General features: G+C 43.6%; 1 long non-coding RNA gene across 3 annotated transcripts in view; it reads right to left on the bottom strand.

Annotated features, from left to right (window-relative positions):
• Positions 1 to 23,204, bottom strand: part of LOC119866170 — a 121,126-nt gene that overhangs the window by 49,632 nt on the left and 48,290 nt on the right. Inside the window, exon 7 of one of the 3 annotated variants that reach the window (XR_005379240.1) lies at positions 8,490 to 9,292. The exons of the other annotated variants lie outside the window; for them this stretch is intronic. This is a non-coding gene — a long non-coding RNA (uncharacterized LOC119866170). Of the gene's footprint in view, positions 1 to 8,489; positions 9,293 to 23,204 lie in introns of those variants that run through there. 3 annotated transcript variants of the gene reach the window in all.

The following is a 23,204-nucleotide window of genomic DNA, read 5'->3' as shown; positions in this document are numbered from 1 at the left end:
CAATGCTCAAGTTTGAAATGTGCAGGTCAGGCAGTCCAGAAGGGTAGAAAATGTGAAGTGGGGAAGAGCAAAGACAAGCTGGGATCCACGAGCACACGCTGGAATCCACAAGGACACAGACTTGAGCCCATGCCAGTTTTTTCTGCCTTTGACTTTGATGGTATGCATGTCTTCAAAGAAAAGTTGGCACCCTTCATCAAGGCACCAAACATACACCTGGCCCAGGTGTTAAAGAAGCTGAAGGAGGACCCATAGAAGCATAGCCCCATATCAACGATGTGAACCCAAGACTATAGGTGTGAGCTACAAAGTGCGTTACCTGCCCTACAGAACAAAACACAAAATGGCTACAGCCTCACTACCACCTTTCAAATTCCTCACATAAATCTCACTTGTGGCTCTGAAAACAGTGGGGAGGGCATTCTGGGAAATGTGGTTCAGCTTGGCCAAGTTAACACTTTACAAAGCCACCACAGTAGTGAAGGGTTCTTGCATTTATAAAACACCAGAATTGGACAAGACTTGCCCTCAGGACTCCTTGTATTTGGAAATGTCTCACCATGACTGACAAAGATTGTAAAAAGCAGCTTCTTCATTCTCAGCTGCTAAAGGCAGAGCCACTGCATGTGGTCAGTGGGGTTGTGCACTGCACAATTCTAGAGTGTGATATTCACAGGGATTATGATGTGAATGGTGTCCCACTGAGTGGGGCCCTCCATGAAAAGCAGCCACACCTACCCACAAGATCTTCAGCTGGTGACAAGGAGGAGCATATCTTAGATTCCCATCCTATATTGATTGGGAGGGCAGCCATATCTTGGCCAACAATTAGAATACCATTAACAAGACTGGACTAACCAGAAGTGAGGGGACAGGCAGGTGGGTCTGGGAAATAATGGCAGTATAAGAAGTCCAAAGAGGTGACTTAAGACAGGTAGGAAGAAGCACCTGGCTCTGAAAGCAGGTAGAGAGTAGAGCCTGAAGGAGCAGAGAGGCAGGTGAGTACCCCCTGAGGATAAGCTCCTATCTTTGTTCTCCTGCCTCGATGAGGCCACCTGGCTCTGGGTGTACCTACCTTAACTTTACCCCCAGAGGACCTCTGCGGGGCCATTTTTAAGGGTCCTGGAAATGCCAGTGTTGAGACAGAAAGAGTTGGATTTGTAACTGGTGCCCCCTTGAGGTTTGTTCCTAACCAACCTCCATTCTCTGTTTCCTGAGCATCATAACAATTTCCCTGGTGGAACATCTCTGCCCCAGCCTCAACCCGTGGGCAGCCCAGTTCAAGTCAAGTAGACCAAGGCTCGTGAGCAGGTGAACCAACTAGCCCAAGGCCATAGCGCATGGCGAAGCCTGGCTAAAACTCATCACTTCAAGGCTGCAGCTGTTAACCGCTCTGCAAGTCCACCACCAAAACTGGTGAGCGAGCCCTAGATTGCAGGGCTGGGTCAGCTTTGGGGTGAAATTCAAACAGCAGCTGGAATTTGTTTTCTCACCTTTGTCCTCCCTCTCCTGTTCAGAGTAAACACTTGCATAGCACAAGCCGGCAGAGAACTCCAGCTCATTCAATCGCTAATTCACTCCCTCCTGTGCCATCCCCAACACGGCCCGAAGTCAGCAAAACCCGTTATCTGCTTAATCTGATTTTATGCCAGGCCGCAATTTATTTTTGAAATTTTTTTCCTTGTTGGATAATGGCAAGTCTGAAAAAGCTCTATTGATTTCTTGACTGCAGGTTTATCGGGGCTGAGTCAGCCCAGCCCTCCGCCAACTGGAGTCTCCATTCAGATCTTTATCTTGTCAATTCCTAGCTTGAAAGACCAAGTTTAGTTAAGGCCGTAGGGATGGGTCCTGAGGGCTGCATTCATACTCATAATGAAACAAAATTAGAAACTGCTTGAGGTCTTAACAACCACTGTCTCCACCGTGCTGAATTACACACAGAGGAGAGATGGTGCAGACGGAGGTGAAGCTGGTACTTTGCACACGTCTGTAGGTCTAACTGCAGCCATAGAACTTGGGACAGGGTAAAGCAGACAGAAAACCGAAACTTGGCCCTGGTGTTGATACTGTGTACTTAAGTGCTCAGCATCTCCAGGGCTGTTCTTCATCCCCAAGTGGAGGAAATATCTTCTACTTCCCTTAGGACATCACAGACTTATCAATAAAATTGATTGTCCTCAGTAGAAAAATACTTGAGGATAGACGGTCATTATCTACTAAGCTTTCCACACCAAAGAGGCCCTGAACACCTTGCTTCTTCCAAGAACCCTTCCTTCATTTTGCATTTCATTATTCATTCAGAAAACATTGGGCAGCCTGGGTGGCTCAGTGGTTTAGCGCCGCCTTCAGCCCAGGGCGTGATCCTGGAGACCCAGGATGGAGTCCCATGTCGGGCTCTCTGCATGGAGCCTGTTTCTCCCTCTGCCTGTGTCTCTGCCTCTCTCTCTGTTTCTCATGAATTAAATAAAAAAAAGAAAGAAAGAAAAGAAAACATTCACTGGGCAGATACGAAAGGTATAAATTATCCACCCACACTCACCCTCTCTTCTTAGACAACCTGGCCACACCTCCTGCGAGCAGCTCACATCCCCTCGGCCCACCTTTTTGGCTCCTGCCCCTGCTGCAGCAAATCACCTGTACACAGAATACCCCTGCCAGCACCTTGCTTGAGCTAGCTGTGCCACGGACAGCTTGCTTTCTGCCCTAGGGCTTGATAGCCATTCTGGTGCATGCACAAAACTGGAAATGAGATGGAGATTACAGCCTTTGGGGCAACTCTGACCAGTGGAGGACAGGAGCTGGTGGATAAATCCTTTCATCTCCCATTCTCAGGAGGACATTTCTGCATTCTACACAGACCTCATGGGTTCTCTGTTGAGTATGAGTCACTCGCCCACATCAGCTCAATTACACACTTTGGACTGCGTTTCTCTCCTCCTCTATTTTGCTCTTCCAAGTCTTCCCTCTCCTGTTCCCTGGCATCTCTTCCTGACCAAGCTACTTGCATGCAAGCCATTCTCTCAAGCTCTGTTTTCAGGGGAAAATCTGAGCTAAGGCCTCCTTAGTGCAAAGAGTTACTCCCAGTCTCTAGAGTGGAAGGCCACGTGATCCCAGTCCCCTGCCTCTGGCTCCAGTTCATTGGCTCAGGAGTGAACACCTGACAGGAGTTAAAGCCAATCAAACTTTCTCTTCCTTGGGGATTCAGAATGGAGCTACTATTCAAGCTCTGAGTGAAGATCAAAATGGAAAGCTTGGGGCACCTGGGTGGCTCAATGGATTAAGTATCTGTTTTTGGCTCAGGTCATGATCCCAGGGTCCTGGAATCAAACCCCGCATCAGGCTCTCTACTCAGTGGGGAGCCTGCTTCTCCCTCTCACTCTGCCTACCACTCCCCCTGCTTGTGCTCTCTCTGTCAAACAAATAAATAAAATCCTTTTTAAAAAAGTGAAAAGCTTTATAAAACCCAGCTGGGGACATCCATATACCTACAAAGCAGAGAAAACCAGTTTGCAATGAAAAAGAAAGAGACATCATGCCTCCTTGGGGAGACAGAGAGAAATTGCTAGTCCCTGGTCCCTTTCTTTTTCAGGGTTCAAGTTTCTCACTGGCCCAACTTTCTTTCCCACCGTTGGGTTCTCTGGGACACTTTTATCCTTCCACTAATTCATTTTTCTACTTATACTAGCTTGAGTGAGATGCTGTTATTTGCAAACAAACAGCCTCTAAATCAGAACATCTTCTTAACACAGCCAGACAATGTGTTAAGCTTTAAATGTACAACGATGAACAGGACACAGCCCCTGCCTTCGAAGAGTTTAGCATTACCTGATTAAGAACAAAAATGAAATAGTAGTTCATATTTCCTATGCTAACAGAGAGCTAATCCTTTTCGTCATAGGCCTTGTATACCCCAAATAATTAATTTATTCATAATCATTGTAATAATTGCAATTTCCTATCTTTGCCTTGTGCAAGGCACTGTGCTTTACACATGTCAGATCTTTTCACTCTTTACTGAAATGGTTCATTTCTTTCGTGTCAGGGATACAACAGTAAATAAGATCATTTCAAATTGTGGTAAGTGCTGTGAAGGAAATCAGTCTGGTGAAGTGACACACAGCTGGTAGCCAGGGTGGAGAGAGTAGATGCAAACTTTTAGATGGAGAGAGGAGAGGGTCAGAGAAAGCCCCTCTGAAGAATCAACATTTCCGTGGAGGCTTACAGAATGAGAATCAAGCAGCTGTGCAAAAACCTAAGGAAAAAAAAACTCTCCAGGCAAAGAGAAAGGAAAGTGCAGAGGCCCTGAGGCAGGAATGAAATAAAGGATTAAATGAATGACGAGGCTCCAAAGAGGACAACTGTCCCTGACCCTTGAATCACATCTGTCATTTCCAGGTCTCTCGCCGCACAGGAAGGTTTTTAAAATATACATGTTTAGGCTAGTCCCCCAGAGATTTAGACTTAATCAGCCTGGTAGAACCCAATCACATGTTTGTTTTTAAGCTCACCAGCAATTCTAAGGCACAGAGGGCATGGGGAACGACATACCCAGATGTACGTTGGTGTAGCACGATTTACATAAAAAGGAACCAAGCATGGTGGGGAAATGTGATAATTGGGTATCTCCCAAATCTTGGATCAATTTCGTGGTCCTATGGCCATAGTCTGTATGGAGACAACAGTTTCCCCAAATGTGGGTTTCTGGAGACTGGGTGAAAGATACATCTGAACCAAGAGGTACTTCACTAAGAGAAACCTTGTGAGTGTTGCCAGACCTTCTCCCAGGCTGGGTGAGGCTCCCACTTCTCTGCTTCTCACCCTCACCCCCCGCCATGCTTACCCTTATAAAGCACATATCACATGGTGTGATATATGCCTATGTATTTGCTCATCAAATAGAATCCCATGAAGGCAGGAATTGTGTCTTCTTTCCCATGGCATCTCATGTACCTCTCAGGTCTCAGTTTAGATGCCACTTCCTCCAGGAAGCCATCCTTGACTTCACCACAAGAACGTTTAGATGCCTCCATTTATCATACCAATTATTGTCCTATATTTTAAAATACATATATTTATACATATATTTTATGTATATATCCCTCAGTAGTCTGGGAACTCTTTGAGTCTACAACCATACCCATTGATTCATTCCACAAATATCTATTGATCACTTTCTATGTGACACACACTGCTCGAGACATTGAGGATACAGCAGTGAAGATAAATGAACCTGCTCCATTGGAGCTTATGTCACCATGGTGGGAGGACAGACAATAAACTTGTAAAGTACGTATTATGTCAGACAGTGATAAGTGCTCTCGGTGTGATGGGAAGACATGGGATGGTTTTAAATAGAGGAGTAAAATGACCTCACTTTCCTTTGAAAAGCACCACTGTAGGCTCCATATTAAGAAGAGAGTGTAAAGAAGTGAGGACAGGTTCCAGAGGGCATGTTATGCGGCTGCCTCAATTAACCAGGTGAGAGCTGATGGTGGTTCAGCTGTAGTGGTAACAGCAACAGAGATGTGAGAAGTGGTCTGATTTCTGGATATGCTTTTAATGCTTTTTATTGAGGTTGGATTGGCATACAATAAACTGTATGTATTGAAAATGCAATTCAATAAGCTTAGGCATCTGATACCCCTGTGACACCATCACACAATCAAGGTAAGAAGCACACCCAGCCCTCAAAAGTCTCCTAATGTCCCTTGGCAATTGCTCTTGCCTCCTCCCATCCCCAGGCACCCACTGATGTGCTTTCTGTCACTATAGATTAGTATGAATTTTCCAAAATTGTACATAAATGGCATCATACAGCACTATTTTATGTTTGGCTTCTTTCACTTGGTGTAATTGTTTTGAAATTCATTCATGTCACATACACCAATAGCTTGTTCCTTTTTCTTCTTGAGTAGTATTCCACTGTATGGAGGTACTCCAGTTTGTTTAACCGATTATTTGTTGATGGATGTTTGGATTATTTTCCAGATTCTGGATGTATCTTGAAGGATAGAGGTGAAAGAATTTGCTGGTGGAAAGGCCATGATATACTCCAGAAAGAGCAGAACCACAGATAATGCCCAGCTTCTCCACGTGACCTAAGAAGGTGGAGTTGCCAGTTGTTGAGATAGGGAACCCTGTAGGGCTAGGGATGTAGAAGACCCCTAACGCATCTAGTGCATGGTAGGAGCTTAATAAATGTTTGCTGAAGAAAGGATGAGGGCAGGGAGAACAAAAGAATGAGAAGTAAATTCTATTTGGGATGCTGGTCATACAAATCTTAAGCTTCAAGCCAAACTACACATATTCTCTCCTTTTCTACATCCCCCATCTCCCTCCTGGAGCCCAGGCAGTTATAACCATAAAGAGAGTCCTTGGGCACCAAGGAGGTAGAAGGCAGATTCAATTAGAGCAGGATCCCTTGTTCTCAAATGGCCTCAGGTCCAGGAAGCATTGTTTTCTCCCCAGCATGGGGCTGAATGCACAACTGTCCTCTTTGGTTTGTGAACAATAAGCTACCAAATTACTCTCTGCTTGGCGGATCCACTTGAGATCTAGGGGTACTAAGAAGTCCCTTCCCTCTTCCCCATTTACCCTGAGCTTCAGTTGAAATGTGTCTAACTGACACTTTATCAGGGCTGAACCCTAGTGTGAACTGTTATTAAAATCCACACATACCAATTTTTTTAAATGACAAGGGATGTAAAAAGTCCACTTGAGAATAAATACAAATAGCAAAAACCCCAAAACAACAACAAAACCCTCCCCCCAAAAAAAACAGAAAGGAGGTGGGATGCCCAGTGTCACTACACTTAAAGAAATGGAAATTCCTACAGTCTTGAGAAAACATCTTTTCCCTATCAACTTGGCATGACTAAAACAAATGCAAATAAGCTAGCATTGGCAAGAGTGTGAGGACACAGACAGGAATGTACTTTGCTGGTAGAAGTGCAAATTGGTACAACCATTCTGGGGGAAGCTTAAAAAGGAGCCATAGTCTTTGATCCAAAAATTCTACATTTAGGAATTTGTGCTGGGCGAATTGTTATGGATGTCTGTAAAGACATTTATCATATCATTATCTATAATAGGAAATGTCAGTAACAACCCTAATGTGTAAAGAACTCATGACACCGCCCATCAAGAGAAGAACAGAAAATGCACTGCATACTTTCATACAATAAATTATATGGCACTGAAAATGAACAGACTTGTACTACATGCAATAACATGGACAAATCTTTCAAACATAACATTAAATGAAAGAAGAAAAGAATACATGGAGGATGTGTCCATCATATAAAGCTCAGAAACAGGCAAACCTAAACTGTATTGTTTGGGATGCAAACACAAATGATAAGACTCTAAGAAAAAACAATAAAGTGGTTTCAATAAGACAATATAGTAGTTAACTCTAGGGGGGAGCGAGGAACGTATAGGGAACTCCTGGAACTTGGCAATGTTTTATTTCTTGCCCTGAGTGGCAATTTTGTGGGTGTTCATATTGCTGTCATTCTTTATGCTGTATTTTTCTACCCTGATCCATTCACTGCTAACCAAGATAAGGAACTGAGATTCTTTCTTTCAAAGTTTATGATGGAACCACACAAGGCAAAGTTTGACCATTTGTATCTAAAGATTCCAACAAGCTTAGCATGAATAATTTGTCTTTAAGATTTATCCTCCTAGAACTTTAGACGATCTAAATTGCCGTACTTTGATAGGACCGTCCTGGAAGATAGATAATAGGATGATCCCATGTCTGAATTGGTTGAAATTTGGCATTAGAGGCAGATGGTGGGGGCGGGGGAGGAGGGGAGAAAGAGAAGGAGAAGAGTGGAAGGACAGAGAGAGATGAAAGCATAGCTGACACAGCTTGCTAAAGTTCTGCTCCTTAAACTAATTATTTAAATAAAAATGTGGCTGAGTTGGGGGTAGTGGTAGAGGAGAGAAAACAAATGGCAGTTAATCAGGGGGTCACAGATTCAGCCATGAAACACAGAGCTCTGCTAAGTGCTAAACACTGTGCTGGACATTGGAGTAGAATAAGAATTGGCCTTAGAAACTCATCATGCAAGGGAAGGAGGCAAGAGAGCAGTGAAATCAGTCCACTTTGGAGGGTTGAGAGTTTGAGGCCATACAAGAAAAAAAGGATATTAGTGTCTGTATTTCTTCTCTGAACCATTCTTTCTATTCCAGCCAAATTTAACAGGAGTTAGGAACCACTTGGTACCCAGGATGAAAGAACCACCTTCTTCTTCCTGCTTAAGTGCCTAAATCCAAGAGCACATCAGTGCATCTAGAGCCTTCTGCTAGGAGGTAACAGGACTGTCAGTCCATAGGAACAACAGGCTCTCTCTCTTATCAAGAAGATGTGGGAGCTTAAACCCTCTTCATGTTAAAGATATTCTGCATCTAATTCATAAGTCAAAGTGTTCATTTGTGATTATCATCAATTAAAACAACAGCAGCGGCACCAACAATGAGGATGCTGATTATGAAATTTATTGAGGACTTAAAGTATTGGAGACTTCGTTTCCTCACACAACAAATAGGTAATATTTTAAAATATTATTAACACATCCATTGTACTAATGAGCAAATGGAAGAAGGGAGAAGTGAAGCTACTCAATCAAGGTCACACAACTGGTTGGTGGTGAAATTTCTGTTAGAACCAGGTCTTCCTAACCCAAGCACTGTGCTAAGAGGTACTACATGAATACAGCCATGGAGCAGGTCCATACTCCATGAGGGGACCTTAGTCATTTTGCCTTGCTTTGCTCACTCCAGAACCACTTGTTTGTGAATGAGGGGATCTCCAGGCCAAAGCGGTAGTATAGCACAGCAGAAAAGGAGGGCTGTTGAGTTGATTTGGTGAATTATTCTCTGACAGTGATTGTGGGGCTTAGGAGGATGGCCAAGCATCTTGAGGTCCTAGAGACAGGTGACTGCATTGCTCGTGTATCTGTAATTTACAGAGTAATCTCCACTTTCTCCTTCACACTGGCCAGGGTCTTGTAGACTGAAGTTTCTCAGGAGTGGACGGAGTGGAAGAAAAGTTCTTGGGCTCTGTCAAGTTGCTGGAGAAAGGATACAGGAGACAGAAGATTCCATACTACGGGATATTTCCTTCATCCCTTGTGTCAAAGTGATGGGACTTCTGCTGTCTCCCATCAAATCACCTTCTCTGCATGCTTTGGAGTCAGGAGGCTACAATACTATGAACTGTGGTTCATTCTGATGCTTCTGGAGATCACTGTCAGTGAGGTAGGCCTTGGAGAGGAAAACAGGTCTGAACAAAAAGATCAAGAGGATAGGCAGACTTACGAGAACTCAGAGGGAAAAGGGTAAAGCTATATAAGGATTTTAAGAGTGGTTCTGATAAAACAAGCACTTACCAGATGTCAGCCTCAGTGTTTAATCCTTTGCCTTTATTATCTCATTAAAATATCACAGGAAACCCAAGAAGTAAGGCAAAATTTTAGAAACAAAACAGATGAAGAGAGGAGAGAAAGAGAAGAAAAATCATCAGAGTACATCGTGAATAGTGAAATAGGAAGCAAATATCAAACAAATATGAACCTGTGTTCCCTACAGTGTGTGTACGCAACCATCACCAGGTTGCAAAGTAAAATGGTCAAAAAGGTTTTGAGAAACACTGCTTTAAGGTCTCTGGTGTCCTCATTCATTCTTTCAACAAAAACCAAGTTCCAAAGTGGTAGAAGTTGCTGTCCAACGTATTAGAAACATAATTATTAACACAAGCACCTTCTCCAAGGAAAAGTCCAACAGAAGGGAAGACTTAAATGATGCCATATGCCAAGAGCTATGGGCGGAGGAAGCCCTAGAGGCTGAGGGGAAAGCATATGGAGGAGAAGTCTTAGGGAAAGATTTGCAGAGAAGGGTCCCCATGAGCTGAGTCCTGAAGTTGTAAAGGCACATAACCAATGAGGTTTCTGGCAGAAAAAAAACTGCCTTATCATCCCTACAAGAAAAGGGAACATGAGATGAACTAGAAATCCATCCCCATGCTTGCTTCATGATAATAATATTGGGTATTTATTGAGAACTTACTATGTGCCCATATGACTGACCCCACTTTACAATTCCAACAAACATACAAGGCAGGTCCAAGATTACCACCTTTAATTTACAGAAGAGGAAACTGAGCTGAGAGAGCAATTTGCTCAAGGTAGAGTGGATAAAGGAAGGACCAGTATTAATACCTAAGCAGAAAACTTTAGTGAGCATGCTTCTAATCACTACTATATTCTCCCTCTCTAACCAATTCATGAAAGAGTTTGGAGAGAGGGAAGGAAGAGCAAGAGCGAGGACTGGGGTAGAGGTCAGGTGACCTTGAGATCATCACTTTGTAGACATAATCCCAACAAGCCTTGTGAGGTAGGTATGATTATCATTCCATTTTATGGATAAGGCTCAGAATGGTAGGGTGATGTCCTTCTCAACAACCACATCCATGTAAACTCTAGTTCTGGGTCCCCACTGCCCAGGTGCCTGCCTCCCTGCTCCAGAAGCTAGAAAATCCCTTTCCTCCCAGGCTCTTGTAGGGAAGCCTTCACCACTGGCCAATCTGATGAGATATCTCGTCTCTGCCTGGGAAATGTGGAAGCCATGCACCAGTAGTCCGGAGCTCCAGAAGAGGAGAGGCCACTAATTAGATGAGTCTGTTCTGGTATCTGCTCAGACTCTAGCAGACAGATGGGGATGAGACAGGAATCCCAAATCACCTTGTTTGAGGGCCTCTGAGTGTGGTGCCCACATAAGTTGACATTTCTGAAAAACGGTCATGGGGTCTGGGTCTGGAAAGAGACAACAAGGAAGGGCTGCAGGAGGGAAGAAAACTTGGGCTGTGTGTGAAGAGTTGATCCTTTCCCCTTCTCAAAGCAAAAAACCTGAGGTGAGCACTCACTGACCCAGTTTTAAGTCCTGGAAAGTACTGGCATGAAGAATTAGCTTTGTAAAAGGGGAAAGCCCAGAGTTTAGGCATAGAAGACAGGGTATGAACTCTTATTTCCCCTTTTCACAGCCACATGTATCCTCATCTGTAAATGGATATAAAATTTGCCACACTTAACAGGGATGTAGTACTCACTATGTGCCAGATTTTGGTGTAAAGACAGTGCCACTTTTCATAATTCACTAGTTTAATCCTCAGAATAGTCTCAGGAGTTAGATGTGTCCACCATCATTTCCCATTTTACTAAGTACATATTACATCCATGTGCTCTCATTTAGTCCTCCTGATATTGGTCTCATCGCCCCATTGTACAGATGGGGAGGCGCTAGGGCCTGGGGATCTGCAGCCATGTGCACATGGTTCCACAGAGACCAGGACTCCATCCCAGGTCAGGCTGCTTCCCAAGCCCATATACACAGCCACCACATTCGTGGTTCCCCTGTCCTGAGAACCAGAAACATCACCTAGAAGAGTGCTAAACATTCAGATTTCCAATTCCATTTTTTAGAGCTGGTCTTGAGTAGGTCCCAGGGATGTGAATGCTTGAAATAACCCAAGGTGATCCTAATTATCAGTCATTAGCCAAACCTGACATGTTAGAATTACATGACATAGGGAAGGAAAGCATCAGTATACTTCAAAGTGAAAATGATATAAACTGTGATTTTAATAGTAACCTATTTCATTAACAGTAACAAACCATTGTAAATGTTGAGGTATCAGGGAATGTGTGCTAGGTTCTACAGAGCCTAACAGCTGAGAAACAGAAGACACAGTGATTGACCTCAGGAAGCTGGCAGTCTGAGAAATGAGATAAATGGTGCATTTTGGGTTTTGGGGGGTGTTTTCCAGATGTGAGTCATAAAAAGGACATGTCGAGAAAGAACAAGATATTTCATGCTACTGTCAGCATAGAAAGCTGGTAGGCTTTCAGTTATCCACATACACAGAGCTGAAGGATGCTGAAGGATTCAAACATGTGTTTGAATTCCTTGAACCCACTCTGTCAGAGAGTGGACAAAGGGGTTGAGAATATTCTAACCAGCAGAGAGGAGGTGCTATGTTAGATTATGAGCTGAGCATCTGGGCATAGGGGCGGGGGATCCTGTCAGGAATGTGATAGAACTGGCAAAAGAACAGTTACGGATCTATGACTTGTCTGACAGTGTGTCAAATCACCCAACTGTCATCAAGATAGAAAAGAAAAACAAACAGTACAAGCCACTTAGTATTAACTCCAATCGAACTGTGTCTCCTTGGCCAGTGTTCTGCCTGTATTGATGGAAGCCACAACTCTGCATTCTTAGGAACGATACATTCCTCTCCCTCCTTCTACATTCAGTTTATAATACACTTGGCCATGTCTCTTTAAGTCCTCTGTGATTCACTGAAAACCCAATTAAAACAAAAGATTCTGGGCACCCTGTCCATCAACAATCCTGGCAAACCATTTCTAAATTTCCTAGTGGTTTCCCCAGGATCCAACTACACACCTCGAATCTGAAGACCAAAGGAAGGTCGGAGAAACTTGTATTTTTAACATGATTCCCCAGTTGACTTTTACATGTACCCAGGATGGAGAGACTCAGGGAACTTCAGAAAACAAATTCATTCATCCAACAATTACTTACTGAGCACCTACGATACACCAGCTTCAAACTAAGCCCTAGAGATAAGTGATGAACAAAATCAGACAGGGTCCCCATCTACATGGGATCTAGAATCAAATGGCCTCACTGGAAGTGACATAAACAGTCCAAGAAATGCATGTCAATTACATGGTTGTATAAAATAGGAAGAGAGAACTATGATAGTCAGCCTAATTTAGATTGGGGATAGCAAGTGGCCATTTTAATGAGGACCTAAAAGATTAAGTGTAAACCAGGAAGAGACTGAGGTACGGTATGGGGAAGTGGAGAATTGCAGGTGTTAAGACCCCAAGGCTGGAGGCAGAGAGGTCCCAAGGAACAGAACAAAGGCCAGTGGGGCTGCAACACTTTGATCCAGGTTAAATAGCGTCACAAAAACAGGCTGGGGTGGAGACAAGGGCCAGGTTAGCATGTGTTAGGAGATACGATTCCGTCTTAACAGGCAGAAAGAAGCTGCTGAAGGGCTTTAAGCCTCAAGTGACGTGCTCTGAATTTACAACCTTTCAAAAAACATCACGGGGCTTCCTCTCAGCTTTGCACTATTTTAGTCATGTAATGCCCATGGATGAGACTGCTCTGCAAAAAAATGAAAAATGGATTCCCTTCTAGAAACTCCAGAGGAAAATTCACTAGGAATTGGGCTCTCTAGATTCCAGCCTCCTCCCGTGTCCCCTCTCCCAGAGAGAGGGTGAACATAAGTCCCTTTTAAAACTGTGAGATCATGGGACAGGAAGGAGAAAACCTATCAACCTGTGCCCTGCTTCCCTCCTACCACCTGTTCAATTACACACCTGCTAGAAATCAATCGCTCTGCTGTGTTCTCCAGAAAGCAAAGTTGTCAAGAGCCTACTACACAATAAAGTCTGAAGAAGAGTCTGTGGAGGCCCCTGGGGCAATGTCCATGTTGGGCCAGAGAAAGCCAGGCCACCCAAGGAATGTGGGTGACAAGTATTTAAGATGCTGCAGTGGACATTCTGTTGTGCCTGCCCAGAACCAAGGCCTCCTTCTAGTTTGGGTGGGCTGGCTGCACACTTGGTTAGAGTGGGGATGGCTGAGGACTGGCCAATCAAGTGTTCTTATTACCCTGATGTTATTGATCGATGAAATGATGGAGTTTTGGCTCAACGAGGACCAAAAGGGCTCTATTCTTTGACTTCTAGGTAAATACTGGTATAGAGAGTACCCTCTTTTTTTAAATGGATTTGCTGAAAGGATGGGATGTAAACCTGCTGGTGGCCTTCTTGTCATCACAAGGGGGAACCTGCCTGAGAATGAAGGCTGCATGGAGGAAGTAAGAGCTGAGATGGGGAGAGGAAAGAGCCAAAGACAGAGACTCTAAAGCATGGCTTTTGAATCTGTGGATCCACTGAAACAACCAATTATTCAGTCATATGAATAAATATCATCTTTTGCCTAACTCCCTTTGAATTGTGTTTCCATATTCTGGCATTCAGAGTCCCAACTCTTACAGGTGCTCCTCCCTCTGGCCTCTAACTCCCACTGCACAGGCTCAGCAAGCTTTGGAAGTGAACAAGATGGAGGTGGATCATGCCAAGGAATGTCTACATTGGCTGTCCACCTTTAGACACGAGCAACAGGAGAATTAGAATTGTGCCAATGGCACAAGTATGATTTGAGCAAAACTCCTGGAAAGATTTCTTCAGCTAAAGGATTCTGTTTAAAAAGAGTATCCTTCCTGCCAATAGCCTTCCCATGATCATTCTCTTCATTGGAGCAGGCAGCTCTTTCTCAAATTGGCTGTTGGCTCTGTCTCCCCACCAACCTACAAAAAAAGGGGGGGAGAGAAGAGAAGGGGAAAAAAAGAAGGAAAGGGGGGGGGCAGGGAGGGGGAAAGGAGAGAGAGAGAGAGAGAGAGAGAGAGAGAGAGACTCCTAAACCAGTAGTTCTCAACCCTGACTGCGAACTAAAAAATTTCTGAAAAATAGTGATGCCCAGATTCTACCTCTAGAAATTCTGATTTAATTCATCTTGGATGGTAGGAATCATTGGTATTCTTTTTCTTTTTTTTTTCTAAGATTTTATTTATTTATTCATGAGACACACACACACACACAGAGAGAGAGAGAGAGAGAGAGAGAGGCAGAGACACAGCAGAAGGAGAAGCAGTCTCCATGCAGGGAGCCTGATGTGGGACTCGATATCCCAGGACTCTAGGACCAGGCCCTGGGCCAAAGGCAGGTGCTAAACCGCTGAGCCACCCAGGGATCCCCAGTCATTGGTATTCTTTGAGAACCACTGAGTAGCACTGGTATATTCCGAATAAAAGTGTGGTCCTCAGACCTGCAGCATCAGCATTACCTGGGAGCTTGCTAGAAATACATGATCTCAGGCCCACCCCAGACCTGCTGAATTTGAATGTACATTTTCACACGATCCCTAGATGATTTGTGTATACATTCGAATTCAAGAAGCACTAAGATACAGGGACTCCCCTGGAGTCAGCTTCTGTTCTGGGCAGCATAGCTCTGTGGCACTTGCTGTGTTATGGAGGAGTGGTCAGCCTTGAGGTAGGGTAAGTGTGACTCCAAAAACAGAGAGGGCCACTGGTATGGCCCATGTCAAAGCACAGGCTGACTTTGGCCAGGGACACACATGGAGCTAGCATCCCCACTGCCTCTCTATCACCCCTGATTTCCCAACACACTTCACTGTGCTGTGTAATGGGCACTTAAATCACCTGCAAACAGAGCAGCCCAGGGTTACAACTCCAGAGCAGCATCATATAATTACACCGAGGAAATCATTTTTACGTTTCATTAGTGTTCCTTAATAGAGACGATCTGCTCCCAGGTGTGACTGCCTCAGTGACAGACTGGATTGTCTGTGTGCCCCTTCTACCAGCCAACTTTGATATGCCTGGGAATCACTCAAAAATTCTGATTCAGGACATCTGGGGTAGGACTGGGAGTCTGCCCCTTTAACCAAGGTGCTGCTTGACCCTTTAGCCACTGAGAAGGCCTTAGATCACACAGGCATATCCAGAAGGCCCAGTAGGAAAAATTCCTGCACCAAGGACTTTCTCTGGCATGATCTCATTTAATCCTAACAATGCTGTAAAATGGAATTATTTAAAAATTATTCCCGCTTTCCATCTAACTCGAAACCTCAGTGAGCTGAATTCCCAGACCTGGCTGTACATCAGAATCAACTGGGGACCTTTTCAAAACATACTCCCTGGAAGGTTTCAGTTCTGAGGTAGGTTCAGGAATATGTATTTTTAAAAGGTCCTTGAGCGATTGCAATGCAACTAGTCTGAGAACTGACTTGCTTTGGGAAATTACAGATTGAGACGTCACTGCCTGTCTAGAGCCGATCAGAGCAATTCTTGTGCTTCTCACTTCCCCCACAGAGTAACAGCTTCTTATTTTCTTTATGTCCTTGACACCAAGCCCAATACCTGCCAAAAAAGCAAGGGCTTAATAAGAGTTATTGACTCACTAACTGAATTGAGAAATGGATGGTGGATGGATAGATGCACGCATGCATACATGCAGAGAGGAAGAATGGAAGGAGGGAGGAATCACGCTGGGGGCTTCTAGAGCTTGGCATTTACCCACACACTTGAGTCTCTCTTCTTCTCCCACTCTCCTTTCTGATGTGCATTCTCTTTGTCTCAATTTCCTGTCTTCCTATCTGCCTGGTCCCCTGGGGGTATCAGAACATCATTTCAATGTTCTACGTTCCCCATTTCCCCCTTTGTTAAAAGGTAAATTCAGGATCACTTTCTCATTAAGACCCTTCCTGCCGGGATCCCTGGGTGGCTCAGCGGTTTGGCGCCTGCCTTTGGCCCAGGGCGCGATCCTGGAGACCCAGGATTGAATCCCACGTCGGGCTCCCGGTGCATGGAGCCTGCTTCTCCCTCTGCCTGTGTCTCTGCCTCTCTCTCTCTCTCTCTCTCTCTGTGTGTGTGACTATCATAAATAAATAAAAATTAAAAAAAAAAAAAAGACCGTTCCTGCCACCATTGGGAGCATAGATCCAGCCTTTGTACAACTGTGAATTAAATCAAGGTGGTCCTCATATTCCCACCATCCCCCAGCCCCATGGGAACTCATGCGACCCTTCTCTACCCCTCATCAAATAGCCATTTGACTCCGAAATTTCTATCTTCCGTTTCAACTCATCCCCTGACCTCCAGGCTTGCATATCACTTGTGTGGTTAGGATCACCCCTTGAAACTCTAACAGGGATCTTCAATTTAATTTATCTAAAACCAAGCCTCTAACTTTCCTCCACTGTCCTCCCATGGTCCTCCCCACCTCAGCTGTGGTATCAACATTTGCCCAGTTGCTCAGGCATCCCCGGCCACATTCCTTCTGTTATTCCCAGGGCCAATTCTACAGCAAGTCCAGAGAGCTCAATCTTCACAACGTATCTCAAATCTGACCCCTTCTTATAGCCCCTCTGCTACTACCACAGTCCCAGCCACCATCACCCCTCTCCTGGATAATGACAACACCCTTCAAACTGATCTTCTGGCTTTTCTTCTTGCCCTCCACCATAGTCAGTTTCCATACAGAGGCCAAAGCAAGACTAGGAAAATACACATCAGCTTACATCATTCATCTGCTGAAGACCTCACAAAGTTCATCACCCACCATCCAGACACGGCCCCCACTCCATGGGCTTTAAGGATCTGCACGATGTGGTGGCCCCCAGCTACCTCTTCAGTGGCATTTCCTCACATTTTCCCTGCTCACAATGCTCTCAAGTGCTTCTGTCTCCAACACTAAGCTCCTTCCTACTTCCCTGCCTTTGAACTTGCTGCTGATCCATTTTTCACACACTCACATAGTTTACTTCCTTCTTCAGATCTTTGCTCAAATGTCATACCTTCAGAGTGTATTTAAAGTGTCCCATGACTCCGACTCTCTGTACTGATCCAGCCTTGTCCTTCATACCATCTTCACTGTCTCATTACACACACACACACTCACTCACATATGTATTTGTTGATTATCTGCCCTGAGATTCATGAGACCTTTACTATCCTGATCTCAACTGTATCCCTCATGCCGTGGTCAGTGCCTAGAACATAAAAGGAACTCAATCTACTTGTTGAGCAATTAGGTGAACTGTCTGCCCTTACCTTGCTCAGCAGTGTATTAATGTGGATTATAAGAACCATGCTTTATTCATGATCATACAGTTCATCATCCTGGCATCTTGATTTTCAACAAATAAGCTCAATAAATGCTAACTATCAGAGAGCTTGTTAAATAAATGATACATTCACGTCACAGAATTTTACATATTCTTATCCTGTTTTTGTTAAAAATCCATAATGCTAATGTAAAAAAAGAAGAATACACCCCAAATTGAAAATGAGATCATCTTTGCCTTGTGAGATTATGTCTAGAGTTTAGTTTCTTCTTTGGCTCTTCTCCATTTTCTAGTTTTTCCACAATGAAAATTTATCATTGTACAATCAAAATCTAATTTTTTAAATGTAGGATGCCTGGGTGGCTCAGTCAGTTGAGTGGCTGATTCTTGGTTTTGGCTCAGGTCATAATCTCAGGGTCATGAGATTGAGTCCCACATCAGGTTCTATACTCAGGGTGAAGTCTGCTTCATTATCTCTCCCTCTCCTTCTGCCTCTCCCACTTGTGCTGGGAGAAACGAGTTCTTCATCAGGCAGCCCTTCTGACTCCCCTAGATTACCATTATTAGTTAAGTAACTATCCACTGCTTATGTGCAAGACCTGAGTTTCATAGGTTTCTCTTAAAATTACCCTTCTAAGGAGGAGGGGTACAGCAAGACCTCAAAGCAGGAGATGGCACCAAGTGAAACCTTCTTTTTTTCCTTTTCCCCTTCAGGTCAGGTCCAGATTCCCAATGGCACCCCATAACCTGCTCCAACATGTATACATGCATATGACTAAACAGCCTTCATTTGAGTTCTGATCATTTTCCCTTTAAAAATAAGTGCATCTGACAATCTGTGATATTTCGCCCAAACTGAGCTGAGTGCTGCAGACCAAGGATGATGGCAGACACCAAGCACTGGCTCATTACCCTTGCCTAGTGTCTTCTACCACGTCTTAGAAAAGAAGGCTCATTGAGCAGCCACCAAATGTGATCTCCATTAGTCTCCTTCCCCCTATAGGGGCCTCAGTTTCCCCATCTGTAAAATTAGGAAGATAGGCTAGAAAAGGGAAGCAGATAGGCATATTTTACATATATCTCATTTTCTGGATACCCAAAAGAAATTAACCCAGACCTTTATCCCATATACAGCAACAGACTGCTTTCTTGGTCTGGGAATGTTTGGGGCAGGGGACAGGGGCTTGCATTTCTCTGTCTCTGGATTCTCTGTTTTTTCTGAGCTGGTTCAGTTTATGGATCATATTCCCTGTGTTCTCTTCTTTTCCCATATCATCTCATCACATTCTGGACACTACCCTCATTCCTCCACTTCCCTCAAATGCCACCAGCACAAGCATCAGTATGTGAAACAGACATTGTCAGTTTGGGTTGACAAACTGTACATTGCAGTGAAGCAAACTACTTAAAATTGGAAATGAGGTGGGGGCACCTGGGTGGCTCAGTTGGTTGAATGTCCAACTCTTGCTTTTAGCTCAGGTCATGATCTCAGAGTCATGAGATTGAGCCCTGCATTAGGCTCCATGCTGAGTGTGGAATTTGCTTGGGATTCTCTCTCCTTCTTCTCCCTCTGCCCCTCTCTCTGCATTCTCTCTCTCTCTCTCTCTCTCTCTCTCTCATATAAATATACAAACAAATAAAATCTTTGTTTTAAAAATTGAAAATAAGGTATCCTGATCTTTGAAATCTTAGGCTGTTCTATTGTCAGGAAGTCCCCATGTTGTCTTTTCTGGCCTTTGGGGTTTAGCTACCCATCATGTGGCTCAGCCTCCCCTCTCATACAAGCTCCTTACCCCCATCTGTCTTATCTACAACCTTGAATTCATATTATTATGCAGAACAATTTAGTTCTCTGTTTTGCTGTTTTCTTACAGCTTATATTCTTTGGGGCCCATCTTCAATATCTAAAACACCTATAAAAATGCATTCTAAAACAAAGAGTTTTCCCTCTAAGAGGTGTTCTGATGCCAACTGTGTATAGCTTTCCTGACACCCTTCCATAAGTTCCTAATTCCATGTCTGAAATAGACATCACTAATCAATCTCACCATTATTTGCCACCAAGTGGATCTCTTCCCAATAGATAACTGTAGGCAGACATTGCTAGTCGATAATAGCTGCCCCCCTCCAAGTACAAACTTTTTGCAATTTTCAATCTCTGAGCCCCAGATGACCTCAAAGTTTCCTTTCAGCTTGAACTGTCTAGGGTCTGGTGAGAGTAGAATATTCATCGAATGAAATCAGCTGAGGACATCATTGCCATTTGCATGAAAATACTCCACACAATCTGAATAGGACATAACCCTGCCTCAACTTCCCCCTCCCCCCAGCTGCAACAGTCTGCCACATATCTGAAAGGAGCCCACATTTGATCACTCCTTTGGATTAAAACCTGAAAGATCCTGGTTAAGTAAGAACAGCACGATCTCATTCTCTGCCCAGAATGTTCTTGCCTCATCTTTTTCCTTGATTTAACTTCCTATTAGTCAACCTTCTGGGCTTAGCTGAAATGTCACTTTCTCCAAAAAGACATCTTTGAGATCCCCTTCTCCAAAAAGTTGGTCATATCCTTGATCCCTCACTATACACTCTTAAAGCATCCTATGCTCCCCTCCATAACTCTCGTCATCATTTAATTATATAATTGCTACTCAGTGTTTCTCTTCCCGACTGGGTTCCAGCCCCAGTACCAAGACATGCTGGCATATAATAGATGCTCAGTAAATATTTGCTACATGATGGATTGATTATTATTATCTACATTCTCGGTTGAATGTGAGGATGCACATGGTATATAACATGTTTAGCAAAGTGCCCGGCACATAGAAAGTTCCCCATAAAGGACAGAAACATGAACATAATTGATAGATGGCTCTGTGTCCTTTCTCTATGTATCATTTTATTTAATCTTTGCAAAAACACAGGCAAAGGCACTGTAATTATTCCCAGTTGAAAGAGGAGGAAATTGAAGCTCTGAGACATGAAGTCACTTGCCCATCACTGCAAGGTGGCACAGTTGAGATGGACACCTAGGAAGCTTAGTCTCAAAGCCTCTGCCTATGGGCTGTTCAAGGGGGATCAGTCATTAGGATGGAGGGGGGCTTGAAAGTGAGTGAGGCTTCCCACTGAAAGGAAAGGGCAACTGTCATGGAGCAGCTAGTGCTTGAGCCTTAGAGTCAGGTCAGCCTGGGCTTCAGTCCCTCTCCAGCCGCTTCCTAGCTGGGTGGCATGCATAAGTGACTTAACCTCTCTGAACTTTGTTGTTCTCCTCTATAAAATGGGAACAATAATACTTTTGCCTGTAATCATGATAGGATGGTGTAACAAGATCCTATAAGTGCAGCACTTGGTACACTGCCTGATATATTACGCAGTGCTCTTAAAAATAGAAGTCAAAATCATTCATTCCTCCTGATTCTCTCCTGTCCTCACTTCTCCTCTTCCTTTCTCTTCTTTTCCCTTATCCCTCCTTACACTTATATACACTCTTTTATTCTTAGAACTCACTCTTTTATTCTTAGAACTCACTTAGAACTCACTTTTATTCTTAGAAGCTGTGTAGATACCTCTTTACCCACTAGCCAGTGGTATATGTGTTTTGGGGAGAACTGGGGTTTTTCCCTAATGTCTAAAAACAAAGAGACATTATTGGGTACAATTAATTGTTTAAACTGCCAGAGATTTGGAAGTAGAGGGAATAAACAGATGTTGCTCTGAGCTCTCTGCTCATTAACTCAGAGAAAAGATTCATTTCCTATGCATGATTAACTCCCCATCGTCAGTGATTTACACAGCAGATGATCAAAAGAGAATTCATTATTCCACAGACAGAGAGTCTGAGTACTAGGCATTCAGCCTCCTTGGAACAGCTCTGTCCCCTAAATTCCTGGGGTGTCTGTGGTTAGTGCCTTGACCCAGCAAGATGTTGTTTGTCATTGGCTCAGTTCTCCCAAGAACTCTCAAAAGAATGACGATCAAAAGCAGCATAGAGGAATCCACAAGACTTCCCTGTTCTGTGACTGGAAGGAACCCAGAATCCAGCAGCCATTGGTTTCATTACATCTTGCCATTGCTTAAGGGAGCACCTGTACTTTGAAATACAAAGCCAAGCATGGCAGGACTGATGTTTTTCTGTTGAAAAAGCTCCCAGGACCACAACAAAGAGTCAACATCATAGGGTTCAAGACCCACAGGGATCTGTCAAGTGTTTATTTATTGAGCATCTTCTATAATAATGCAAATCAAGAAATTCATAGCCTCTTCTCCTTATACTGGATAGGCAATATCTTCCTGGAAGGCTAAATGAGTACCTTCAGTGCTGAGTTAGCAGACAAGCAATTCTACATTGCCTTTGCTTTCCAGAAAGGGTAATTCCATGGCAACAGCTTTCTTTAACCATACACAGTGGGCAAAGGATCAGGAGCCAAAACTATTCTGAGAAAAAGAGCAGAGTCTCTGCCCTTCAGGATGTTCAATCAATTAGCCTTACATTAGTCACCATGAGCCAGGCTTTGTTAGGGAGATAGTGTTGCATTAGACACATTCTCCTCCCACAAAAAGCTGAGGCTAGAAATGGCAATGAGGTAGGGATATGAAGAATTAGAAGACAAAGTTTCTAAATACTCCTCTCTAGCCCAGAGCTTATCTGTGATGAATTCCTTACTAGGACTCAGAAACAAGAGAAAAATAAAAACCATCCTTGTATGAATTTTTTATAGAACAAAATTACTTTCATTGTTAAGATGATTCCTTATGTTGAAATAATACCCTTCCTTCCTTTTTTCTCTGTGTCTAAAAACCTTCTTTTATGAAATTATGGTGTTGATAAAATTTGTTTGTCGCAAGATCTTTTTGGCAAAGTCAATAGCTGCTCCTCCCTTTTTAAAATGTTACTGGTCCATGAAATCTCTAAATTGGGCACCCATGGCTATAAATGAAGCTAACACAGATAAAGCTCAATGGGAGCTCAGCAAGGAAGACAAGATGTCTTCTCACTTGGGTGAAATCAAGAAAGGCTTCAAAGGAGTTGACATTTGGGTTGAGACTTTCAGGATGGATGGGCTTTGTATACAAGCAAAGACCTAGTTTAACCGGAATACATAGTGAATTCCAATTTGTGAGCCACGGCCTCCTAAAGGGCTCTAGAGGTATTGCAAGGTATCTGCCAATTTATAAGCCCATTTGCCAATGTCTCATCCCTAGTAGAACTACTTTTCAAGTCTGTAGATCTATTTTTCAAAAGCATTCCTGAATTCATAGAGGCACTTGGTCAACAAATAGTTTCTTGAGCAAAATATGCTAAAATATCAACTGATATCTTGCGAATCTATGAAATTTTTTTATTGTCATAAGAGAACATCATGATTCCCTATCCATTCATTCAACAAGAATTAACTGAGAGCCCATTATGTGCCAGGCATTATGCTAGACACAATTTGCTCTGGTGAGCAAGA

This window comes from Canis lupus, chromosome 26 (assembly GCF_011100685.1).
Source record: "Canis lupus familiaris isolate Mischka breed German Shepherd chromosome 26, alternate assembly UU_Cfam_GSD_1.0, whole genome shotgun sequence".
In the NCBI taxonomy this organism is placed as follows: Eukaryota; Metazoa; Chordata; class Mammalia; order Carnivora; family Canidae; genus Canis; species Canis lupus.
This window is presented reverse-complemented; position numbering and strand designations above follow the sequence as displayed.